Consider the following 25,494-nt stretch of genomic DNA (forward strand, 5'->3'; position numbering starts at 1 on the left):
TGCATGATCTGCCTGGCCAATCCCAGCCACTTGCTAAGGTCTGCTTTTTATGCATATTGATTCCCAAATCTGTATCCAAGAGCCAAGCCCTTTCCACTGGAAACCACATTTTTTAATCTCTTTATACACATGTATTAAATAACCACTAAGTTCCTGAGAATTTGGGTGCAAAGATGAATCAGATAGCCTCTGACTTCAGATTACAACCTAGCGGAGGATGCTGACCACTTCTGAAGAAGTTACCACCACGTCATGTTTGTTTCAATTAAAGCATGAATGGGATGTTCGGGGATGGTGCTGCTCACACTGTCATGTGCAGCTGAAACACCAGTGTATCTGGGTAAAACGAAGGTTCTGATGCAGAAGTTCAGGAGTGCAACTGAAGATGCTATACTTCCAACAACCTCTCAGGTGATGATGCTGTCAGTGGTCCGTGGAACACACTTTGAGTATCAAACTTTTAGGAGATTTTCCTGAACCTAACTCAGTCTATAAGGTCATAGAAAGGATACCTGAGAAAAGTCTGGAGATAAATCTGAATATACTAGGGAGACAAGTGGGAAAAGACACTCTGCAAAGATGAAAAGCATGGTCAAAATGCCAAACATGGGAGAGTGTAGAAATCTGAAAGACTGATGCCTGCACACCCCGTGGCAGGAGAAGCAGGCAGGTGGAGTGGCACGTAGAGGGTGGAGGGACCTAGGGAGAAAATTATGAGTCACATGATGATGTAGCCTCTAGCATGTCCAAGAGAGAGGACACACCAAATGAAAAGCAGAGGCATGGCCAGAGAGAGGAGCCCTGAACCACATGTGAGGTTCAGTCTGTGCTGTGCACCCCTGAGGATCGTGGAGGGGAGGGCGCTGCCTCCAGCGACTGGGCCCACCTGACAGCCCTTGGCCACTCTGGTTTTCTTCTTGGTTACCCCCTGAGGGCATGGCTACTGTATCTAATACTGCTTTTTGTTTATGGAGTGAACGGTTTTCTTAAACCACTTCAAAACAGTTATTTCAAGAAATAAAGATTATGTTGATATGTTTCCAAATAGTGGAGGTTGCAAACAAATCACCAAAACACCATACAGATTCATCAAAAAACAAATAACCTCTGCTATTAAATGAATGAATGAGTGAATGAATGATATAGGAAGATACTTTGGGTAGGAATCCATTAGAGAACAATCAGTACTCTTTAAAGCAATGTTGTCTAATAGAAATATGCATGCAATATACACAATTTAAAATTTCTAGTAACCACATTTAAAAGTCAAAACAAACAGGTGAAATTAATTTTAATAAATTTTACTTAAATCAACATACCCAAAATATTATCATTTCAATGTGTAATCAATATAAAAGATATTGATAAGATATTTCACATTTCTTTTGTACTAAGTCTCTGAAACTTATGTGTGCATTTTATACTTATGTCATACCTCAATTCTGACTCACCTCTTTTCAAGCACTCAATAGCACTGTAAGGCTGGTGGCTGCCATACTGAACAGCATGGGTTTAAAAGATGCGGCGTCAACTTCACTGTCCACATCTATTATCATGTGATCTTGGCCAAGTCATCTTGCCTTTCTGATACCAACATGCATCATCTGAATCAAGAAGGCTGGACCACATCAGTTTCTTTCTCCGTAGTAAGGCAATGATTCTGAAGACATCAGTATTGTAGACAAAGAAACGAGTATTCTGCATACGTGTGTGTGTGTGTGTAAACAAACACTCAAAGTACGGCAACTATCATCCTGAAAATCCCAATCTTAATGTGGCCTCCCACAATCTACAAGGATGGGAAACATGACTCTAGATAATTACTAAGATTGTTCAGGCCCTTAATGTTTTGCAACTCTTTGTTGTTGTTTTAATATTCTACAAATGGCAGCAGAAATAAAGCAGTAGCATGTGTACTATTCACTTGATCGGAACAGGCATGTTTACTGCACTCAGATGGTACGGAAACAGGTCCATAACCCAACACCTGCCTCTGCACTATTTAAAGTTAATTGAACAACAATCATGTCTTTAAACACAGAGGCTTCCATGTGGTGTTGCACCATTAGCAGCTTTAAACTAAGGTCACCTCTGATGCTTTAGAGAATAACAGAAAAAGAATCTACATTTCCTTTATTCTCTTTATCTAAAGGTCTGTAAGATATACCTGCTGCTCAGTTTCTTAAGGAAACTTTTTTTTGCTTGTCTTCTAAAGGTTGTGTTCTAATTCCTAACAAATCCATAAGCAAGTTGGAGGCAAGGGTTCTATATTATTCGGTTGTGTGAGCCTAGCGTTTGGTATAGCATCTAGCACACAGTTGGCCCTCAATGCATGCTTGTCAATTACAGGAGTACTATCTTAAACCTCACTATGGGTTTGCAAATATAATAACTACATGTGGCTAAGAATACTTCTTCTGTAGTGGTCCCAGGACTGTGCCCTAGGGGAGAGGTTGTGCATGTGAGGTTTTCTCTATTACCAGATAAGGATCGAGAGTTGGAAGGGAGGAGGAAGCTGGAAAAACTTCTGGGAGGCCCACAGACAGCTCATATCCACCTTCACCACCTGGAAGACTGCCAGAAGAGAAACAGCTTCCTTCTTCTCCCAGAGCCCCAGGCCAGTAACTGAGACAACTGTTGACTACCTTAAAGAATGTCTTTCTGCCCAGTTTATCTTATTTTAAAATCTGTGTATATATGTGCACATATAATTTTATGTAATGTCCCAATGTGGTTACCTCATATATACTAGCTCATGTTTTGGCAGTCTTGTACATGCGTGTGCATGTCAATGTTAAATTACAATGTTAAATATATACTTCATGTATATTAAATATATATTTAATATATATATAATATATATTTAATATAAACGAAGTATATATTTAACACTATTACAATGTTAAATATACATGAAGTATATATTTAACGTTGTAATAGTTACCAACAGATTTGTGTCCAAAAGGGCTATAAACATTCAGATTATCATCAGCAATATATGAAAATTCACATTTTTCCACATACTTTCTAGTAATGTGTTATTATTTTCACATTGTTTTATAATATTTCTGTACCTAAAGCAAATGTCAGGTAAGCAATACGCACCCACAAGACATAACACTTTTAGCTGAAATCAGAAAGCTCTACTTAACTGAGTGTAGTAGGAAAGGCACTATTAATAACAGGAGATTCCAGCCAGGCGTGGTGGCTCATACCTCTAATCCCAGCACTTTCGAAGGCCAAGGCAGGTGGATTGCTTGAGCCCAGGAGTTCCAGACCAGCCTGGGCAACGTGGTGAACCCCACCTCTACAAAAAATATAAAAATTAGCTGGGCATGGTCGTATGTGCCTGCAGTCCCAGCTACTTTGGAGGCTGAGATGGGAAGATTGTTTGAGCCTGGGAAGTTGAAGCTTGAGTGAGCCATGATTGTGCCATTGAACTCCAGTCAGGGCAACAGAGAGAAATCCTCTCTCAAAAAAAAAAACCAACAAGATTCTGCAAACCTGATTTGGGATTTACACTCTGCCCCCTAAACTGCCAGTGAGAGGCCTTTAACCTAATATCAAAGGACTGACAAGATAATATAAATTTTACAGGCCAAAATCAATGAAGCTAAGAATCAAGAAATGATAGTAAAATACTAAAGACATTTTCTCCCAAGGGCTTTTGGTCAACTGGGGAAATTTAAGTTTTAGATTCTAATTCCTCATAGGACACAAAAAGTAGAAAACAAAACCCAGGGCTCTACCAGTGGATATCTACCCAGAGGGACATAAATCATTCTATCAAAAAGGCAGCTGCACTGGTATGTTGATTACAGCACTATTCACAATAGCAAAGTCATGGAATCAACCTAATGTCCATCAATGCAGAATCGGATAAAGAAAATGTGGTGTGTGTATACCATGGAAAAAGTACTTAGCCATAAAAAAGAACAAAATCATGTATTTGGAAGCAACATGGATATGCCTGGGGGCCATTATCCTAAGTGAAATAACTCAGAAACAGAAAGTCAAATACCACATATTCTCACTTATAAGTGGAAGTTAAACTACAGGCACACATGCACATATAGTGTGGAATAATTGACACCGGAGACTCCAAAAGGTGGGAAGGTGGGAGGGTGAGGAGGGTTGAAAAATTACCTACTGGGTACGATGTACCCTATTCAGGTGATGGGTATACTTAAAGCTCAGACTTCACCACTACACAATAGATCCATGTAAGAAACCTGCATTTTTACTCCCCAAATATATAACAAATAAATATATAAATAAAATTTTAAAACCCAGGGCTCATCCAATGCAAAAAATCTAACAAACCCTTCTACCTAAAACCTGGGACTCCAAAGCCCTATACCCTTAGTGTAAGTTTGAGGCAAAATAAACTCACATAAAACCTCCACAATGAAGGGATGAATAGGACACTCTCCCAGGTCCTATGAAAAGCAATGAAGGAATATAAATTAAAAAGCTGTAACACAAACTGGTACTCATGTGGATGTCTAACCCAAATTCACATCACTTTGGATGTTCAAAAATGTTAAGCTACATACTTAGTTCAAAATAATATCTATAAAATGATATACAGTGAAGAGGTGAGCTCTTTGTCTAATTTCCAGTCCATGGAAACTCATACTTTTATAAAATGCAATAAAAATGAATTGTTTAAAAATGATATGGAAGCTGGGTGTGGTGATTCACACCTATAATCCCAGCACTTTGAGGGGCCAAGGTGGGTGAATCATTTGAGCTCAGGAGTTCAAGACCAACCTAGGCAACATGGCAAATCCCCATCTTTACTAAAAATACAAAAAAAAAAAATTAGTCAGGCGTAGTGGTGCACACCAGTGGTCCCAGCTACTCAGGAGGCTGAAGTGGGAGAATTACTTGAGCCCAGGAAGTGGAGGCTGCGGTGAGCTGAGATCATGCCACTGTACTCCAACTTGGGCAACAGAGTGAGACCTTATCTTGAACATATATTTAAAAAAAAAAGATATGAAAAAAGGGTGAAGACAAACATAGCACATTAATGCTATAGCAATGTCAAGATACTATACAAATTTTTGAGTGTCACTCTTGATTTCCATATTTATCCCAAAAGGCTTACAAGTATTTTGTGCAGCAACACCTGGCCCCCAGCATCCAGCAGAACAAGTTCAAGTGCTCTCTGTGGAACACACCTCCCACTTAAGTATTAGAGAATTCTCAAAATAATTTTCCATGGAAGAAAACATATCTCACAAGGAAAAAACAAATCAGTAACCACACAAGAAAAATAGGCACCATAAGGGAGAATTAAAGTAAAAAGACAGAACAGACTTACACAATCTTTAGGTATTGAAATTATCAGACACAATCTAAAACACACTTGCTTGTATGTTTAAAGTGATAATATGTAACTATTACAAAAACTGACTCAGGAGACTTGAAACAAATGAAGCACAACTGGAAAATAAAATAACAGAAATTTAAAATTCAGTAGATGAGTTTAACAACAGACAAACATGGCAGAAGAGAGAATCAGGTAAGAGAAAGATAGGGCAGATATTATTCAGAATGCAGTACAGCAAAACAAATTGACTAAAAAGATGAAGAGAAGTTTAGACCTATAGAAGATAAAGAAGGTTGAATAAATTGACTAAATCATTTTCTCAGGGTCCCAGAAGAAGGGAAAAAAGAGAATAGGGCAGTGTAAATATTTGAAAAGAGATTTTTTTTTCCAGAATGTATAGAAGACATCAATCTACAAATCCAAGAGTTTAAGTGACTCCAAAGGAAAGTTCATAAATAAAAATGCACACCTAGGCAAGTTATAATACAATCTGAGAACACCAAAGAAAATCTTAAAAAAGAGAGAAAAAGAGAAATATTGCCCCCAAAGGAGCGACATACTAATGGCTGATTTTCAACCACACAAACAGGAGGCAGGAAAAAGGAACTGGACCCAGCCATCAGTCACACAAACAAGTTTAGAAGCAATTCCTCAACTCGGGTCTTGAGACTTTGCAGTCCAACTCTATGGGCACAGCCTGTAAGAGACCCATGGTCAGAGGCTACACCTAAGCTGAATCCAGATTCTTGAACCTTGGAAGTGGTGAGATAGATAATAAATGATAATAAAGAGATATTCAATGTATATTTTTTAAACTGCTAGGTTTGTGGGTAACTTGTTATGCAGCAATGTGTAGCTAAAACAATTAGTGTTCATCTGTCTACCTGCCATGAAATAGAACCACTACTCACTATTTAAAAAATTAAAAACATACTTCACAAACCAGGGTAGGAAAAGGCTTAGATAATCCACAATCCAGCCAACTGTCAGTGGGGAAGGGAGAACTTACCATAATGTATTAGTTTGCTATGGCTGTGGTAACCAAGTATCACAGATTGGATAACTTAACAGAAATTTATTGTTGCACAGTTTTGAAGTCTAAGAGTGTTTCCTCCTGAGGGCTATGAGAGGTCTACCTCTTTCCTTGCCTCATAGATGGCTGCTGTCTCTCTCCATTTCTTCACTTCATCTGTCCTCTATATGTCTATTTCTTTGAAATTCCCCTTTTTATAAGGACACCAGTCATATTGGATTCAGACCCACCCAAATGACCCCACTTTGAATTGATTACCTCTATAAAAACCCAATCTCCTTATCTCCAAATAAGGTCACATTTTGATTTACTGGCGAGGGGGAAGGACTTTGACTCATAAATTTTGGGGGGACACAATTTAACCTATAACACACAGTTAGGGAAAAAAATGAAGTCACTAGATATCCAGGCATAGACTCCATGCTTAGAATCACAAGTTCCTTCCAGCCCCAAATAATTCTTGCATGTTGTTTTACTTGATTCAAAGTAAGGCTATAACTGTAACATTCATTTATCTTCTGAAGTTTGATATGGTCTAGAGGGGTTCTTTATTATGGTTTTGCTCTCTTGTTATCAGTCTTTAAAAAATAAAGAAAACCAAAATGCTGCAAATATGTCAACTTGGCATTAGATACCACCAGTTTAATGTGGCTCCAGTAAGTTCAATCACATCATTGTTTACGGATGAACTTTTTAGTGCATCCTCATAAATCACATCTAAGCTAATTAAAATCCCAAATGTAAGTGGTATCTCTGTTGTCCTGGAGCCTGGTTCTCCACTGAATCTCTCCATAATGAAATATGAAGATAATAAAATTATTCTAGGGGTCACAGTGTAGGATACATTTCCAAAACTCATAAACACTGGCTCACAATAGCTGACAATGCAGTAGAAATGAAACAAATGAAACAAGAGCAATGAAAGATGTTCCTACTGAGTGCAGCCCTCTGGACAAATTAAGACTTCATTTCCCTGAGCCAGGTGTAGTAGCTGACTGCAGAAATCTAGAAATACAGCCCATGTTCCAGAATTAGATTCATTTTCTTTATGCATAGGGAGCTACTGTTGCTCTAACACCTTTCAGGTGTGTGCCTATGTGTATTTCTCACTCCATTTGGTTCTGATATCCTTAATAAGATCAAAGCCCTTGAAACCAAAAAGACTTTGGGTTAAGCCTTCCCCCAAGGCCATCTGGTAAACCATGCAGAAGCTGAATAGCGTCGTGGATGTCTTTGCTGCTGAAGGCAGGGGTTGCATCAAGGTTTCCCATTCCTGCTGGCTGCACTTGGTGGAATGAAGCAAAACGTTGCAATAACCCCAGCAGAAAACACCACAGAAAGGATGAAGGAATAGATGAAAACAGTTTGTGAAACAACAGAGCCTTCTAAGTTCAGTGAATAATAATTTTAAAAATTTGCAACAATGTCTGAAGACTATTAAAGATCCACACTGTGGAAGGAAAAAAAAAAAAATAAAAGCAGAATAGCATGATTTCAGTCAAGGCAACATATTCAAGCAATGAGTGTTTGAAGTGAGATGTATGTCATAATAATGAAAGCTATATTTAAATCTAAGTTTCTTAGCTAACACCTGCCAAACTCCAGGGGAAAGCCAGTAAAATACACTACTAGAGAGAGAGAGAGAGAGAGAGAGAGAGAGAAAGAGAGTGAAAGAAAGAGAGAGCGTGCGTACCAATGCAGAAACAAAGGCAGGGGCACATTGGCTAGCAAAGAAAATTGCTCTTCAAAGGAATTTCCTGATGTTTTATTCTATTCAACTATGGAGTGTGCTTTCTTTGCTTTCATTTGAAGCTACAGAGCCTTCTTATTTGATAGGAAGAGAGAGCTGGTTTCACTAAGCATCCAGAATCAGTTCCTAAAAAAGAAATTACCAACACATTTATAAACTCTACTCCACCAATGGAAATGTTCACCAGGGCTTCAAGAAAAAGAGGGGGGTTGACAGGGCATGATGGCTCATGCCCGTAATCCAAGCACTTTGGGAGGTCGAGGTGGGCAGATCACGAGGTCAGGTGTTCAAGACGAGCCTGGACAACATAGTGAAACCCCATCTCTACTAAAAATACAAAAATTAGCCAGGCGTGGTGGCAGGCACCTGTAATCCCAGCTACTCGGGAGGCTGAGGCAGGAGAATCACTTGAACCTGGGTTACAGTGAGGTGAGACCAAGCCATTGCACTCCAGCCTGGGTGACAGAGCGAGACTCCATCTCAAAAAAAAAAAAAAAAAAAAAAAGAAAGAAAGAAAAAGAGAGGTGTCCTCTCTACAGAGTCATCAACAAGACTCAAGATGGCAGTACACCAATGGAAAAAAGATCTATACAGCTGAACTTCTTTAAACAAGATGGACATAGTTATAGCAGGTTAAAAATAAACCATTTTAAAATAAGATTATTCTAAGTCTCCCTGATGTCCTTAAAACCTGTCTGTATTGCTGCCTTAATATTGCCCACAAATTTCAAAAGCCTCTCCATGTGGGGAATAGATAAGATTCATTTAAATTCTCATACATGTCTGAAATATAAACAAGAAAAACAGAAATAACTTAACCTACATATTTAGCAGATGTTAATTATAACAAAATTAGGCCAGAGGTGGTGGCTCACACCTGTAATTCTAGCAGTTTGGGAGGCCAAGGCAGAGCAGATCACTTGCGCCCAGGAGTTAGAGACCAGCCTGGGCAACATGGAGAAACCTCATCTCTACAAAAAAGACAGAAATTATCTGGACATGGTGGCACGCACCTATAGTCGCAGCTATTCAGGAGGCTGAGGTGGGAGAATTACTGGAGTTCAGGAGGTCAAGGCTACAGTGAGCCAAGATCATGCCACTGCACTCCAGCCTGGGCAACAGAGTGAGACTCTGTCTCAAAACAAAAAAAGGAAGAAAGAAAATTAAATACATCCAGCTCAAACTGAGAAGTAGCAGTTCTTAAACTTCAGTGTGATCCAAAAGCAATTGAAAGGAACTAATCAATGGCCTGAGAGATATGTTGGTAGATTCCTCAATCCTTTTGTGTGGACGACTGAGCAAGCTCCCCACCAGGACATCCATTGAATAAATGTGTGTGGGCAGCCTCCTTTATGTCAAGCCATGTCCCAACCATTGGGGCCACAGTCAGAAAAAAAAAAATAGCCAAAATTCTCTGCCATCCCAGTAACCACATCCCAACAGCTGAAGACAGATAATAGACAAAATAAGTAGATTGATTTAAAAATTTAGATGTTGGTATATTCATTTCCTATGGCTGCTGTGACAAATTACCACAGACTTCACAGTTTGAAACAACACAAGAGTAATATTGTACAATTTTCAATGTCAGAAGCCCAAAATCAATCTCATTTCCCTAAAATCAGGGTGTTGACAGGGCTGTGTTCCTTCTAGAATCCATTTTTTGCATTTTCCATTTTCTAGATGCTGCCTGCATTCTTGGCTTGCAGTCTTTTTCCTTTCTCTAAGCCAACAATCACATCACTTGGATCCTGCTTCCATCCTCACATCTTCTTTTCTGACTCCAACCCTCCCATATCCCTTTGTAAAGTATTCTTGTTATTACACTGGGCCCACCTAAATAATCCAAGCTAATCTCCGCATCTCAAGATCTTTAACTTAATCACATCAGCAAAGCTTCCTTTGCCATGCAAAGCAACATATTTGCAGGCTCCAGGGATTAGGATATGCACATCTCTGAGGACCCTTAATCTGTCTACCAAAGGTGCTAAATGCTCTAGATCAAAGCAAATCAAGCAATCTGACATAGATACTAAAAAATGTCAATTGCCCCTTTTCCTTGACTTTCTTGAAGCTGGGACATAGAAGTAATCCAATTCCATCTACTGAAGTCATGGATTATGTTGGTGCAAGCAAGATGAGTTCTTAAAAAAAAACAATTCTTCCCTGATAAAACAGAGACAATCAAGAGGAAATCTTCCCTGCTTCCATCTGGTCTTTGATGCTGACATTTGAAAATGTTTTACAGTCATGCACAGCATAACATTTCAGTCAACAGTGGATCAAATATATGATCGTGGTCCCTATAATGGAGCTGAAAAATTTCTATCATCTAGTGACTCACAGGCATTTTAACTGCATAGTTGAATGCATTACCTTTTCTGTGTTTGTCTATGTTTAGATACACAAATACTAGCACTGTGTTACAATTGCCTACAGTGTTCAGTACAATAACATGCTATACACATTTGTAACCTAGGAGCAATAGGCTATACCATAAAGCCTCAGTTTGCTATAGGCTATACCATCTAGAATCCTAAGTACATGCTATGATGTTTGCACAACAAATAAATCACCTAAAGAATTTATCAGAATGTATTCCCATCTTCAGGTGACACCTGACTATATATGGGATGTCAGCAGCCATCTTGTCACCATGAGGGAAAAGTCTAGAGTATTGGAGACATCAATCGTAATATTGTTTTGTCACTAAATTAACAATCCACAGAGCCCCCAGGTCTGGAATTATCATGTAAGATTAAGCACAAACCATTATTAAGTAATTTAGCCAAGTACAATCGAGTGGGTTCCACATCTTTGGATTCAACCAACTGAGGACAAAAATACAACATTTGGTGGATGCAGAACCCACAGATAAGGAGGGTTAGATTTTCATATCCGTATGTTTCTCAGGAGAACTTCAAGACTTCAACATCTTAGAATTTTAGTATCCTGGGGGGTCTTGGAACTAATTCCCCATGGACACTGAGGGATGACTGTATTCTAGCACTGGAAGGTAGTGTGCTTCTGCTTTTTGCTTGTAATGGTACGTCAGTTAGAGTCAACCTTTATATATTAACCATTAGGTTTTCTTTTGAAAAATGTTTTCTTAAAAGCATGGACAGCTGTAGTGGTTGCTGTACAGAGAAAAGCATGAAAGGACAATGACTACAAAACACTCATCATAATTCCAAGTCTACTTACTCTCTTCTGCCACCCAAGATGGGCCAAGGCAAGTCCAGTCATAGGATGACTGTGGTCTTTCTGTGGTAGCTGCAATACACGAAACTTATGCCATGTTGTGATCCTCCCTTCCCTTTGCATTCTGGGCTGCCTAATACTTTTGCTGCCTGACCTTCTTTGTGTTTGATCACAGCCTTGCCATATATGTTCATGGCTGCTGATTCCTGTATCATGGACACAAAGAGGTGAACAACAGACCCCAGGGTCTTCTAGAGGGTAGAAAGTGGAAGAAGGGAGAGGATCAGAAAAAAAAACCTATTGGGTACTATGCTTATTACTTGGGTGAAGAAACAATCTGTATACCAAACTGCCATGACAAGCAGTTTACTTATATAACAAACCTATACATGTGCCCCTGAATCTGAAATTAAAGTTATAATAAAAAGTGACAACTTCACTACCTGTCATGGTCTTACTACTACATTTCTGAACTGTGATTTTTAGAGAAAGAGTTGGTCTGCTGAGCAGGCTTTGTAATCCAACTTTCCATATTCAAATCATTGCTTTCTCTGGGTTGCTTTCCAGATTCAAATCATTGCAACCCCTGGCCCACAGAGTCCAGCTGTTAACCTTCCTAGGCATATCCTGGGATATATACGACTTAAAGTCAAATGGGATATTTGATAATTCGGTGAAAACTACAAACCTGCATTCTAGCATCTCCATGTGCCGTATCTTTTCTTTTTCAAGAAAACGAATTACACATTTGGTTAAGAATCTATCTGTAACATCTCCAGACACCCATAATCTAGGGAGGCACGCCATTTAGTCTACCTGCTCTGAAGAAGACCCTAATTGCCTGAAATCACACAGCATCATAATCTGACTTTGTTTTCTTTATGGATTACTGGTATTCTTGACTGCATTTTTGTGTTTCTTTGCTGCCTTTACACTAGAATTATGAGACTACCTAAAGCTCTGACAGCTAATGAAAAGCTATTGGCCATGTGTACAGTTGGGATGAGATCTTCATGTTCTCAATGTAATGGTCAAATCATAAGGTTACAAAGCCACTGCCTGTCTTAAATGCCACTATATGTCTTTTTTAATGAACTATTCATCAGCACATTCAAGGGAAAACTCTCCATTTGCTGGATAACAATCACAAGGATATTTGTTGAAATCTGTAACCTGCTGAGCTTCAAGGACAGGGATGCTATTCAGGATCATCTAGAAAGAGTCTGTGGGTATCTCACGAATACACCTAAACCAATCTATACCCCATGAACAGGCTGCTGCTGGCTTTCCGAACTCCAGGTACGAGATTTATGAATGACATAGTCAGATGGTAGTTGCTCAGTTCAGACGTTTGCCTATAAGAAAATGTGGAGGAATTCTTTTAATTCCAAGTTTTACAAAAATATCAAAATGATTAGTTGTGTATATGTAGTGGAAATATAGAAGGCAAAATAGGTAGATAATTTTCCAGAAGATACACCTGACTACTATAGACAACTAACCATGATAAACAATGCAATTTTGTCATTAGTTCCCAGTGACTTCTAAGAAACTGATGAACAAAGGAAGTAATAATTCAGCTTGGAATGCAAGAAAAGTATAGTTTCTCAATGAAGTACTCGCATTCATTGTATGCTCCAAGTTTCCCAGTTCCTCCCCTTCACTTCTTCATATGCCTTCACTGTTCTGCTGTCCTAATACTCTGTCTGCCCTGGATGCTGCCTTCCTTGATGAAAGTCTTCCTGACTTTTTGCAGGAATGGGGATTAATGTTCATGTACTTTGTCTGGACTCAGAGCACTGTAACCTGTGTTTTTTTTTTTCTTTTTCTTTTAAGACGGGGTTTCACCATGTTGGTCAGGCTAGTCTTGAACTCCCGACCTCAGGTGATCCGCCCGCCTTGGCCTCCAAAGTGCTTGGATTACAGGGGTGAGCCACCACACCCAGCCAGTATCCTGTGTTTTAAGTGTGTACTGTTGTCTTACAGGAATGCAAGATATTTTCAAGCTCCTTTTCCTAGACAGGCCCTTGCTCACTGAGAACTGAAGACGGATATTCCTTGCAGACACACACACTCAGCAGGCATAAGCACATCTTATGTACATATGAAGCTATGTGACATCTGGGGTAATGCCGTTAAATAATCCCAACTGATATAGCAGCTCATCTCCACTATCAGGTGGTAATCGTGGTTTCTAAACTCTAGGGAGGAGAGGCTATTAGACCAAGGTGTATCTCAGGGAACACAGCTGAGGGGTTAGTAGAATAGAATATATAATGTAGCCTTAGGTCTCATGAGGTGACAACATAGAATTAAATCCTAAAGGAGCTGTCTGTCCATAAAGATCAACTAGAAAATCTTTCTGCTAGAGGGAAATGTCCTATTACCATCTTCCTGGACACCTCTGAGTTTGGGGAAAATTACTACTGCAAGAAATTCGGTCAAAATTTGGACAAAATGAACAGTATAAAAATCAAAAGACAAGGAAATAAATTCATGAGCACAACAGAAGCAAATACAAAAATCATTCTATAACATCCCTCCAGAACCCTACAGGGAACACTAAAGAGAAAAAAATACCACCACTGAAAGTGAGCTCATACTAAAACATTTAAAGGTACATAAGGAGAGGGAACACTATAAGAAGTACAGCTGGTGTCCAAAAATCCCCAGATGATCAAGTAAGAGGACCTTTAAGTCTTTTTATTATATTTAACACAGATTAAAAAGAAAAAGGAATACAAACTGTAACAAAAGAATAAGACACTATATGACAAGAACAAGATTATTTGAAAATAAGTCAAATAACTTTCTAGAAATGAGAAAATATAGAAATACAGTCTTTGACAATGTAGTAATGGAGAGAAGACAGCACTGGCTTGCCAGACAACCTTTCTGAAATGGGTAAAAACAATACTGTCTTTGGAACTGAAGACTTTTTTTTTTTTTTTTTTTAAGACAGGTTCTCACCCTGTCATCCAGGCTGGAGTGCAGTGGCACAATCTCAGCTCACTGCAACCTCCACCTCCCGGATTCAAGCGATTCTCCTGCCTAAGCCTCTTGAGTAGTTGGAATTACAGGCATGTGCCAACACGCCAGGCTAATCTGTACATTTTTAATAGAGATGAGGTTTCAACCTGTTGGCCAGGCTGTTCTTGAACTCCTGACCTCAGGTGATCTACTTGTCTTGGCCTCCCAAAGTGCTGGAATTACAGGCGTGAGCCACTGCACCCAGCCAGAACTGGAGACTTTCTTTATTACAATGTATTACGTAGCTAAAGTAACAGCTGACTTTCTTCTCTGCTATGCACTAGCTTCAGCATGAGACAACCTGAATAGCCAGGAAACCAGAAAGCAGAGTTTACTTTTCTTCCAACAGTTGCTAAAGCACAATTTCTTTCCTTACAGGGCCATGCTCCTTCCATGGCCTCATTTATATTTTATGATACGGGGAACTGCACTCAAGGTTATGGAAGCATTTGGTTCCCCTCCCTGGCACCTTTTTCAGAATCAGAGAATAAGGAAATCTAACTGTCAGAACCTCTGCAGGTTTTAGGAACCCAGATATGTTCATCTGTGCAGAGAACAGCCCTGACTCTCTTCATCTGTTCAGTGAAGTGTATTGGTAACAGTTCCTATTTATTGTAATTAGAATTTATATTTATTTTACAATTCAACATTGATTTTGTGGTATAATTTTCATTTGTATATGCCTTATGTACAATAAAGGATATTTGTAAATTAAGGGATGAGATAGCTTAAATCTCATCAAAACAAGATTAAAGCTAAATAGCTGCAGGTATAGTAATAGAATTGAAAAATACTTCTTGGACACTGCAGTATATTCTCTGAGAATTAGAACTTCATTAGCAATAAATATTTTCATAAGCCACGAACAATTGAGTAGCTTTTTTTTTTTTTTTTTTTTTGAGTCTCACTTTGTCGCCCAGGTTGGAATGCAGTGGTGCAATCTCAACTCACTGCAACCTCTGCCTCCCAGGTTCAAGCAATTCTCCTGCCTCAGCCTCCCAAGTAGCTGGAATTACAGGCATGTGCCACCACACCAGGGTAATTGTTTTGTATTTTTAGCAGAGACAGGGTTTCGTCATGTTGGCCAGGATATTCTCAAACTCCTGACCTCAAGTGATCCACCTGCCTCAGCCTCCAAAAGTGCTGAGATTACAGGCGTGAGCCACCGTGCCCAGTATTAAATAGTATTTTATCTCAACAAGCGTAAGTATTAACCAGATATTCTAAACCTTCTGTGCTTTAAAAACAGTACTTCCAAATGTTTAGTTCCAGTTGTCTCCTATTCTGCTAAAACATAACTTTCTGAAAATACACCCTAGACACAGGGTGTGTAGAAATGGTCTCTTTCACTTACTGTACCGTCACCCTGTTTAATCTCAAGTTAGCGCAGGGAGTTAGAGACAGTACAGCTTATAGTACAGGAGATAATATTCTTGCTGCTATATTTACAAGCATGAATGCAAATTTTGCTAGAAGGAAACTCCTGGTGGGATTAATCATCCAAATTCCCATTAGAAAGGCTTTCTGGTGAAAGTAGGACAAGAATAGTAGTGACCGTCCCCTGAGGACTCAGGTGCCATTTCTAATGATGCGTTCTTCCATGCAAGAAGATACTTCTGACAAAACTGGCAGAGTTGGCTGTGCTTATTTCCCTGTTTAAAAATAATGGGAAAATAAGTGGTTGTGCTGTAACTGCAGAAATTAACCAATCTGTAAAATCAAGTAAAACACAGAAATGTAATATGGGGTGGGGTTAATAAACACAAGATCAGAATAAGATTACACCATTTTTCTTCAGAGAAATTTGCCATTTTGAGACTACCAAGCCAGGAGAAAATTCAAACCCACTCACCTGCCACTTCATACCTAGTGTATAAATATTTTAGGAAAAGGACTTGTGATCCAAGTATTAAGACAAGGGAAAGTTTCCTCCCAACATCCTACCCACCTGTCTTCAAGAAAGAACACAACTGCCTAGACTTCCCACCACCCCCACCCTTGGCCAGAGACAGAACACAGAACATCTGGGGTCAGTGAGAAGTTTAACTAACAGAGCTTCTCAAATCTTTCCTTCAAGTGCTCCTGACAGCAGCAAAGCCGAATGAACTTCCCTGGGGAACTGGAGTGAGAGACTATGGCAATCCTACAAGCAAGACATTTCTTTTAAAGGAATTGAATGTTTTATAAAAATCATGCTTTATTCAAGAAATTAATGCAAATTTTGCTTTCTAAGTCATTTTACAGCCATGCGAGTTTTAGTATGGTGAGGGTGTTTTAAATTGCAAACTGTAGCTCTAGGATTGTTTATCCTATAGCTTTTCCTGGCACACTTCTTCACCCCCCTGAGGATAACCTACATGTCAGGCTGAGATGGGAGGTTAATGGATTTTAAAGTCTGCTGCCTTAACGTGACAACTCATAGTGTTGAAACTCAGTTTTGACAGCTTATGCAAGTAGAGGGAAAAAAGCAAGCATTTTGCTAAAAATAGTAATTGGAGAGGAAGTGCCTGAGCAAGATAAATCAAAGATTTTTCTTCTGTGATCATTACATCTTTCACAAATCCTGAGCAGACATCACACCTTGTCTGTATCCCACATTGCACCATGTATCTAAGTTTCATCTCTCAACTGTGATTGATAAACTCATTAAAGGAAGGTACCGTGTCTCATAATTTTTTGAAGACCTTACCGTTAGCGAAACGATTTTCCATGAATATATGGTTAATACAATTAAGGAATTATTTATGACAAGGATGTTTTCTGTTTACTCCACTACTCAGGAGTTATGCAAGCAATACACAAGGGCCTTTGAATCGAAGCACTACTCTACTCCCAGGGAGCATATGAATCTTCAAGCTTGCAAAAATCACTCTGATCTTTTGCAAAAGTGTCTGGGAAGAAGGTGAATTTAGGAAGCAAGAGGGGAAAGGTGTAAAGTCAAATCTCTGCAAACAAATGACTTTGTTTCAGATAAGAAAAAAAATGACCAGAACATGCTACATTCCACTTTTTAAGTTCAACATTTGCCTGCAAAAACAAAAACAGATTTTAATCATTCTCTATTGTGGTTTAATGCCCAGGTCCCTTTTTACGTAAGAAAAAGTTAACTTTCAGTTCAAGAATACCCTCCTGCTTCCTGGATGGGGTTGTGAGAGTTTAATTTTCCTAACCCTCCTGGGGAACAAGCCACATGCCTCTGAACAATGTTTCCTGGCATTTTTAGTGGTCAAAGAAGATTGATGACACCTGAAGTAGATTCAGTACTCAAAAATTCCAGTCTATTTGTCTAAATTCAAACCAAATAAATTTCAATCTACTCTCAGCACAAATATTTCTTGGGAATACAAGAGGGCTCAGTGTTGGTCTCTGCTACTGGCAAATAGGGTACTCAGCAGTGGCTGTAGCCAGGTCAGCCTTGATGAGTGGAAGTCCATGTTGCTGAGCCCATGCATAACCTTCATCCCTGCCACCATGGGCCCAGTAGGCCATGACAGGTGTGGCTGGGGAAAGTGGCTGAGTGGTGTCCACAGAATCCACAAAAATCCTATCTGCTTGATTTTTAAAATCCTCCTCTGCTGAGGTCACCCATTGGTGAGCACTCATATGAGATAAAAATATCTTCACAATTTTTGACAACTCAGAGAGGTCCATCCACATACCTCTTCTCCAAATTTCTTTGCCACCAATTTTCAGTCATGCTTTTTTCAAGTCCCTGACCATCCAGCCAAACCATTGGCTACAGCCCATGACAGTATATAATTGCACATCTGGCCATTTCTCTTTCCAAGCAAAGTGCACAACCAGATGCACTGCTCGAAGTTCTGCCCACTGGGAAGATTTCCCTTCATCACTGTCCTTCAGGGATGTCTTAGAAAGGGGCTGTAGTGCTGCAGCTGTCCACTTTCTGGTGGTGCCTGCATACCATGCAGAAACATCTGTAAACCAGGCCCTAGTCTTCTCTTCCTCTGTCAACTGATCATAGGGAACTCCCCATGAGGCCATCGGTTCGGGCTGGGGGAGAGAAGGTAGGGTGGCAGACCATGAGCATTTGAACCACTTCTTATAACTTATTGTGCCTTCGGGACCTGCTTGAGCCAGATCATGTATATATCACTTCCATTTGATGATAGAATGCTGCTGTGCACACTGAACTTTATGGATAGGTGGGCCAGAAAGTACCCAATTCATGATAGGCAGTTCAGGTTGCATGGTGACTTGATGAGCCATAGTAGAACGTTCAGTTTATACCAAAGCCCAGTAACAGGCCAAGAGCTGTCTCTCAACAGAGAGTAGTTATCTGCACAAGATGGCAGGGCCTTGCTCCAAAATCCTAGAGGCCTCCACTATAATTCACCTATGGGGGCTGCCCAATGCTCCAAACAGCATCCCTATCTGCCACTGACACCTCAAGCACCATTGGATCTGCTGGGTCATATGGCCCAAGTGGCAGAGTGGCTTGTGCAGCAGCCTGGACCTGTTGCAGAGCCTTCTCCTGTTCCAGACCCCACTCAAAACTGGCAGCCTTTCAGGTCACTTGATAAATGGGCCAGAATAACACACCCAAATGAGGAATGTGTTGCCTCAAAAATCCAAATAGGCCCACAAGGCATTGTGCCTCTTTCTTAGGTATTGGAGGGACCAAATGCGGCCACTTATGCTTTTCCTTAGAAGGAATATCTCGACAGGTCCCACACAACTAGACCCCTAGAAATTTCACTGAGGTAGACGATCTCTGAATTTTAGTTGTAGTTATTTATTTATTTATTTTTAATTTGCTGTATTAGTTCATTCTCAACTGCTATGAAGAAATACCTGAGACTGGTTAATTTATAAAGAAAACAGGTAATTGACTGGCAGTTCCTCATAGCCGAGGAGGCCTCAAGAAACTTACAATCATGGCGAAAGGCACCTCTTCACAGGGAGGCAGGAGAAAGAGAGTGCAAGCAGAGGAAATGCCAGATGCCTATAAAACCATCAGATCTCATGAGATTCACTCATTATCATGAGAACAGCATGGGGGAACCCACCCCCATGATTCAATTACCTCCACCTGCAATTACAATGAAAAGTGAGATTTGGGTGGGGACACAGAGGCAAACCATATCAGAATAGAAAAATATTTCTGTGTCCTTATGTCTCTGTTAAAGGTCGGGGAACAAAAGGAACGACAAAAGAGCCATATGTTTGTCTTCTTACATGTTTTATATGTAAATGTCAATTCAATCATTAATGTTACCCGCCTGGCCCCTGTGGGCCATTGAGTTTTCACTCATTGCATTGAGAAGAACCATGTGCCTGCTTCAGAAGAGACGTCACTTGCACATTATTAGGAATAATTTGCAAAATACAAACCCTGATATGTCCAGTCAACTCAATCTTTATAATATATAAAGATATATAATATATATATTATGGTGGGATCAGAGATTTGGCAGGGGGTTATGATCAATTGCAGCAATGCAAGGCAGCTCTGCTGTCTTCTACAAAAGAGCAAGTGGAAAGAGGAGCACTCCCCATCTCTAAATAGTCGCAAAACCTTTGTGGCAGAGACCAACTGTGGCTGCCTGCACAGTCCCCACTCCCCTGATCATCAAACTGAACAAAAGCAAGATTCCAATGGAAACACAAAGAAGATGCATGTGTCTTCTCTCCGCCCAAGCATGAAGGCATTTCCAGCTTCCACCTAGAACATACAGAGCTGGAGAGAGCATTATTACCATTCCCATAACACATCTTTTTTAAAAAGCCAGATCATCTACAAAATCATTAATCTCCTTGAACTCATCAGTTAAGATTGCAGGGCAACCAATGAACCTGAATGTAAAGACAGATAGGTACTGAGGAGAGCAAAGATCACCTGGTGGCTATCAAGCAGACCATCCAAAGCAAAACTCCTTATCTGAGGAATTCAGAAGTAATTATGCTTTCCTACTATCTAAAGCTGGTATTATCAGTACTAGCCTTCTTTCCCGAAAATGCAGAAGTAACTAGAATTTCTATACATCTCTGGAATGCACACATTTCAAAACTTATTGTGCAACCCTTGCTAACATCAAGGCACCAAAATGCCCACAAATGTAATCATTTATCTTGACCTACATGATTAATATAGTCCAAATTACCCTTCAGCTCCTGCTTTAAGGCCCATAAATACCACTAAGGAAAAGTCCACCAGGTGCGCTCAGTCGTCTCTTACTGAAGTGCCCTGCTGCACTCTGCTGCAGCGTTCTTTCTATCTAATAAAACTTTCATTTTCAACTCTATACTGTTGTTAGTAAATTCTTCTTATTACCCATGAGCCAATCACTTTCTGTTGCCAGGTCTCTGACACCTTGCCCAGCAGGTGCCTCCAAAGAGACATGGCATATAAGCACTGGTTCAAGTATTACAGAACATGGAGCCAGGTGTTGTGGCTCACACCTGTAATCTCAGCAATTTGGGAGGCCGAGGTAGGTGGATCACTTGACACCAGGAGTTTCAGACCAGCTTGGCCAGCGTGGTGAAACTCTGTCTCTACTAAAAACATAAAAATTAGTCAGGCATGGTGGCACATGCCTGTAATTCCAGCTACTCAAGAGGCCAAGGCAGGAGAATCGCTTGAACCCAGGAGGCCAAGGTTACAGTGAGCCTAGATCATGCCACTACACTCCAGCCTGGGGAACAGAGCAAGACTCTGTCTTAAAAAAAAAAAAAGCGTTAGCATGGGAGGAGGATAGTGGCTCTGTAAGAGTAGGTAGAAAGAATCAAGCTAATTTTTTAATGAATTCCTAAAAGCCAAGAGGTGGCTAAGCTAGCATAGAATTTGGGGATCTCTGGGATCATGGACAGAGGGATTTACACCACTCACAGACTCTTTCCATGGGCACCCACTGTGTGCTCATGAGAAAGATGGGAGCAGAGAGAGGGATGAGAGAAAGCCTCCTCTGGACATGCAGGCTTGGCAGAGGGGAACAGTCACCACTGGGGAAAAGCATGAGTCCCTCTCACACTCTCCTCCACTAAGGAACAAAAATTTTAATTTACTATGAGAACACTGGCAAACCAGTCACTCGAGGGCAGTGGGGAGGAGGGGAAAGACAATGATCCTCTATCACTGAGGAAGGCACAGAAAGCGATCTGGACTGAGACCATCTGAGGTTTCCTGTGGCTCAGAGAAGGGCAGGGTCACTGAGAGTACACAGCTCCCCATCAAGAGAAGCTGGGATACATGGCCCATTTGACCAGGAAAACAAAACAAAACCCACACTCGTCCAAACCACCAGAATAGCAAGCACCATGTAAGAGGCAATCACCATCTGCCACTGGGGAGGGGGCACAAAAACAATGAGAGGCCCTCTCGGAGATGCAGACACATAAGAAAAGGCAGAGGCTAAGAGTGGAGCAGTAACATTCAGAAACAACCTCCAGCAAACTTGCCTCAACCCTGAGCAAAGGATAATGTTAGAGAAATTTGAAGCCTTTGATCCACTGAATTTATACCATAGCAAAAACTACAAACAAGCAACTCCAAAAAATTTAGTGAGTCTCCTGACTACATCAATTCAACCCACACTAATGGCCCAGTATTAGAAGAAATGTGGCATTTCCAGGCATAAATATTATTTATCTCAGCTCCTATTTCTCTATACATGATGTCCAGTGTTTAATGAAAAATTACGGTTACACCAAAATCAAGAAAATACCAACCCAAGATCAAGGAAAAAAGCAATCAACACAACCAGACTGGGAGATGACCATGTGTTGGAGTGATGTACCTATTAGACAAAAAATAACTGAATAGTGTTAAAGGAACCAGTGGAATATGAGAAAAACATGCATGAAGAGATGGAGAATTTTGGCAGGGATATGCCAAAATCCCATATGGAAATGCTAAAAAAAAAAATTCTTTTTAAAGCATGGTGACAAAAAGAAGAACACCTTCAACTATATCAATTAGCATGCTCAGCACAGCTAAGGCAAGAATTTATGAAATGAAAAGTAGGTCAATAGAAAGTACCCAAACTGTACGTATTAAGACAAAAAGGAGTGGAGAAAAAAATCAGAACAGAACAGAACCAAGGATCAAAGAGTTGTAAGAAAATAACAAATAATCAACCAAGGATTATTGGAATCCTAGAACAAGAAGAGAGGCAAGACATAGAAAAACAACTATTTGAAGAGATAGAGCCTGACAATTTTCAAAAAACAGAGAAAAATTTAAAAACCACAGTTCCAATATATTCAGAGAACCTTAAGCACGTTAACAGCATGCATGTGCACATACTGCACATGCACCAAAACACATAATAGACAAGTTGTAAAAACCAAAAACAAATGGAAAATTTTAAAGGCAACCAGAGTGAAATTCAAAAGATGTGTTATGTCATTATGCAAAGGAATAAAGATGAGAATTATAATAGACTTCTCATCAGAAACTAAGTAAACCAGAATATGCTGGAGTGACATCCTTAAAATGCTAAAATGAAAAAAAAAGAAATACTGCCAACCCACATTATATACCCAGAGAAAACAGGTTTCAAAATGAAATAAGTAAAAATCATCAGATGTCAAAAATCAAGAAAGTTCATTAGCAGCCACCCTACACTACGAAAAACACAAAAGGAAGTTCTTCAGATAAAGAGTATGATAACAGGTAGAAATGTTGTTCTAAACAAAATAATAAAGATTTATGGAATGGACATATTAAGATAAATATAAACGATTTTTTCTTATTTTTTCTTTTCTTTTCTTTTTTTTTGAGACAAAGTCTTATTCTGTTGCCCAAGCTGAACTGCAGTGGCATGATCTTGGCTCCCTGCAACCTCCACCTCCGAGGTTCAAGCGATTCTCCTGCCTCAGCCTCCCAAGTAGCTGGGACTACAGGCACATGTCACCATGCCCAGCTAATTTTTGTATTTTTAGTAGAGACCGGGTTTCACTGTGTTGGCCAGGCTGGTCTCAAACTCCTGACCTCATGATCCACCCGCCTCAGCCTCCCAACATTCTGGGATTACAGGTATTAGACACCACACCTGGCCCAAGTTTTTCCTGTTTTTAATTGCTCTAAAAGACAACTGATTTTTTTTTGGTCTGTTTTCTTTTAAGTCCCTAATTTGTTTTCTTTTTTCTTTTTTTTTTTTAAATTGTACTTTAGGTTCTGGGGCACATATGCAGATCATGCAGGATTGTTGCATAGGTACATACCTGGCAAGGTGGTTTACCACCTTCATCCCCCTGTCACCTATATCTGGTATTTCTCCCCACGTTATCCCTCCCCACCCTCCCCACTCCCCGCTATCCCTCCCCTAGCCCCACCAGCTGACCACAGTGTGTGACGCTCCCCTCCCTGTGTCCACGTGTTCTCATTGTTCAACATCCGCCTATGAGTGAGAACATGCAGTGTTTGGTTTTCTGTTATTGTGTCAGTTTGCTGAGAATGATGGTTTCCAGATTAATCCATGTCCCTATGAAGGACACAAACTCATCATTTTTTATGGCTGCGTAGTATTCCATGGTGTATATGTGCCACATTTTCTTTATCTAGTCTATCGTTGATGGACATTTAGGTTGGTTCCAAGTCTTTGCTATTGTAAACAGTGCCACTATGAACATACGTGGCATGTATCTTTATGATAAACGATTTATAATTCTTTGGGTATATACCCAGTAATGGGATTGCTGGGTCAAATGGTATTTCTATTTCTAGGTCCTTGAGGAAGTACCACATTGTCTTCCACAACGGTTGCACTAATTTACAGTCCCACCAACAGTGTAAAAGTGTTCCTATTTCTCCACATCCTCTCCAGCATCTGTTGTCTCCAGATTTTTTAATGATCGCCATTCTAACTGGTGTGAGATGGTATCTCAATGTGGTTTTGATATGCATTTCTCTAATGACCAGTGATGATGAGCATTTTTTCATATGCTTGTTGGTCTCATATGTGTCTTCTTGTGAAAAGTGTCTGTTCATATCCTTTGCCCATGTTTGAATGGGTTCATTTGTTTTTTTCTTGTAAATCTGTTTTAGTTCTTTGCAGATTCTGGATATTAGCCCTTTGTCAGATGGATAGATTGCAAAAATTTTTTCCCATTCTGTGGGTTGCTGGTTTGCTCTAATGATTGTTTCTTTTGCTGTACAGAAGCTGTGGAGTTTAATTAGATCCCATTTATCTATTTTGGATTTTGTTGCTAATGCTTTTGGTGTTTTAGCCATGAAGTCCTTGCCTATGCCTATGTCCTGAATGGTTTTGCCTAGGTTTTCTTTGAGGGTTTTTATGGTGTTGGGTCTTATGTTTAGATCTTTAATCCATCTGGAGTTAATTTTAGTGTAAGGTGTCAGGAAGGGGTCCAGTTTCTGCTTTCTGCACATGCCTAGCTGGTTTCCCAACCCCATTTATTGAACAGGGAATCCTTTCCCCATTGCCTGTTTTAAGACAACTGATTTCTAAATCAAAAATAGATACAATGTATTATACGTTTGTGGTACATGTAAAGGTAAAATATATTCCAATAACAGCATAAAGGATGAGAGGGAGGAAGGTAGTATACTGTTGCTGGGTCTTTATGCCACTTGAGTTGGTATAACATTATTTGTACTTGGACTGTAATGAATTAAAGAGATGTGTTGTAAACCATCAGACAGCCAGTAAAATATTAGGAGGAATCAATAATAAGGCAATAGTGGAGATAAAATTCAATCATAAAAATAATGAATCAAAGCCAATAAGAAGATAATAGATATACCATGAATTAAGGAGAAACTGGGGTTTCCTAAATGCCTAATACTATTTCTTTTTCTTTCTCTTTTTTTTTGTTTTGTTTTGTTTGTTTGTTTGTTTGTTTGTTTTTTGAGGCGGAGTCTCACTCTGTCACCAGGCTGGTGAGCAGTAGCACAATCTTGGCTTACTGCAACCTCCAACTCCTGAATTCAAGTGATTCTCCTGCCTCAGCCTCCGAGTAGCTGGGACTATAGGCACGTGCCACCATACCCGGCTAATTTTTGTGTTTTTAGTAGAGACAGGGTTTAACCATATTGGTCAGGCTGGTCTTGAACTCCTAACCTCATGAGCCGCCCGCCTCAGCCTCCCAAAGTGCTGTGATTACAGGTTTGAGCCACCGCGCCCAGTCGCCTAATACTGTTTCTTAAAATTTTAAACACATTAGAAA

At 39.9% G+C, this 25,494-nt stretch overlaps 1 long non-coding RNA gene across 1 annotated transcript in view; it reads right to left on the reverse strand.

Annotated features, from left to right (window-relative positions):
* Nucleotides 1-10,643: 10,643 nt before the first annotated feature.
* Nucleotides 10,644-25,494, reverse strand: part of LOC116556631 — a 131,551-nt gene continuing 116,700 nt past the window's right edge. Inside the window, exon 8 of the long non-coding RNA XR_004271101.1 lies at nt 10,644-13,061. This is a non-coding gene — a long non-coding RNA (uncharacterized LOC116556631). The remainder of the gene's footprint in view (nt 13,062-25,494) is intronic.

The sequence above is a fragment of the Sapajus apella genome, unplaced genomic scaffold (genome assembly GCF_009761245.1).
Source record: "Sapajus apella isolate SASKATOON/1434 unplaced genomic scaffold, GSC_monkey_1.0 scaffold17, whole genome shotgun sequence".
In the NCBI taxonomy this organism is placed as follows: domain Eukaryota; kingdom Metazoa; phylum Chordata; class Mammalia; order Primates; family Cebidae; genus Sapajus; species Sapajus apella.